This window comes from Palaemon carinicauda, chromosome 1 (genome assembly GCF_036898095.1).
Source record: "Palaemon carinicauda isolate YSFRI2023 chromosome 1, ASM3689809v2, whole genome shotgun sequence".
In the NCBI taxonomy this organism is placed as follows: domain Eukaryota; kingdom Metazoa; phylum Arthropoda; class Malacostraca; order Decapoda; family Palaemonidae; genus Palaemon; species Palaemon carinicauda.
In genome coordinates, this window is record NC_090725.1 from 314629889 (window position 1) to 314632460 (window position 2572).

Here is a 2572-nt window from a genome sequence, read left to right on the forward strand (position 1 = left end):
TAGCAAAGTAGGAAACTTTAATTGACCTGTTTATTATATAATACAATATTTAACATCGTAACAACAGACAGATTGAAACGTCGATTGGCCCATTTTTAATCTTTATCTTTCCCTCTGTTAATCTCTTGTTTATTGTTTTGCCAAAGAATTGTCATTTACTATACTTATTCATAAGATACGTAACTTATGTGATATATCAATTTATTTAAATTCTCTTTCACTAATATTTTTGGAAAATCGTATCTCCAAACGCATACAACGGCTCTTGAAAATAAAAGAATTATATATGTGGCTCTACACACACATACAATATATATATATATATATATATATATATATATATATATATATATATATATATATATATATATATATATATATATATATATATATGTGTGTGTGTGTGTGTGTGTGTTTATAAACATACATACATACATACATACATACACTTACACACACACAATATATATATATATATATATATATATATATATATATATATATATATATATATATATATATATATATATATATATATATATATATATATATATATATATATATATATATATATATATATATATATATTGTAAGGAAATTTTCCTTATTGACTTAAATAATTTAAAAGGATTAAGAAAATAAATTTCCAGTGGTTATGGTACCATCTGGTGGTTGTGCTCGTATCCAGGTATGTCTTACATGTGTCTTTTTGTTTTCCATATCCCTGGTGGGAGAGAGAAGGAGCCAAGAGGCAGTTAGCAAGACTGTTTACCTTGAAAGGTAAATTTGTATTGTATGTCAGTGTTCCATGAATTTGTCTGCAGAGGACATTCTTTCCTGCTTCAAGTGGTGGTAGAGTGACTTGTTGATGTACAGCAACCATTGGCTAATACCAAAGCTCCTGTTAGTCTAGGGACAGACTCGTTTTGACCACTTCGAAGCCTGCAGACGTGACACTGCCGTTCAGTTTTGCCTTGGGGTAAGAATGAAATTGTATAGTTTCCCTTACTGAACGATCTTGGAAAGCCTGAAGTGTTTTCATCGGTGTGTGGCTGCCGCTGGCACCTGTAATTGTGATTATTCAAGCATAAAATTTCGTTAATGGTTTGGATCTTGACGGGTTCATCCTCTAAACCTGATTTAGTGACAAAGACCTGGTGCAAGAGAACTTACATCATCCCACGGAATTAAGCTGTTGTTAAATGTAATAAAAATTGTTAGGGTTTATTATTTCAAATTGTCTCTAGTCTATTCCTTCTACTTTCCTATCACCGTATATATATATATATATATATATATATATATATATATATATATATATATATATATATATATATATATATATATATATATATATATATATATATATATATATATATATATATATATATATATATATATATATTGACGTGTATGCGGGTGCATCATTGATGATTGGTTCTTTGTCTCTTTCTTTTATTTTTCTGGTGTGCTAGTGTTTGTTTGGGTCCTAGATGCCTTTTTGTAATGCGAATGGTTTCTTTTGGTTCCTGGCTGGAAATTTATTTTCATTTGAGGAAAATTCGGTTTTTGTAATAAACAGGAATTTGAATTTGATTAATAGTCTTTTTGAACCTTTCCTTCTCGGTGGATTTTTGATACGTTAATGTCTAGTTCTAGTTGGCTGAATATAAAGACTCTGTGACAATATATATATATATATATATATATATATATATATATATATATATATATATATATATATATATATATATATATATATATATATATATATATATATATATATATATATATATATATATATATATATATATATATATATATATATATATATATATATATATATATATATATATATATATATATACACAATTATATTTGTTCCGCAACTGACATACAGACCACGCTATTTAATAGGGGTATTACTTTCGGCGTTGCTAAAATGAGGAACCATTAGTATTTTAACGAGGGTTTACTACCCCATCACTAGTTAGCGGGGGTAGGGGAGGGTAGCTTGCTAATCCCGCCACCCCCACCCCTCCCCTCACACACACCTGTGCTTTAGCTCACTTTGCTCTCGGCTCGGATGGTAAACGGACGTGTCCTCTCTCATCCTCGCCTCGCTCTTGACAGTCATTAATGCTTTTCTGCTTTTTCTTTCATAGGTTTGAGCGTGAAGTTGGCCTCTGTGATTATGCGCACCTGTCCTGGATTACCCGACCGGCCCTGCGGAATATTCATGTCGGCGGTTTTTACAGACCCTCACACCCTTTGCCCTTACTGTAGAGACCAACGGTGTGATAGTGGCAATAAGTGTGGTGAGTGTAGGAAGTGGTCTACCTCCCAGTGGGAGAGGTTTTCTCGGCGACGTAAGAAGTCCAGGCGGGATATTTCTCCTTTGAAGTTTTCTTTGAAAGGAGAAAATCCCGAGGACTCTTCTTTCGTTGCCCAAACCTCCTCCGAAGCTCCCGCTCGATCGGTCTCTCTCGAGAGACCGTCGAGTGGTAACGTAGACCGTGGTTCTGTTTCCCAAACTCGGGGTTCGAGAGAAGGCGTTGCCTACCCTAGCGAG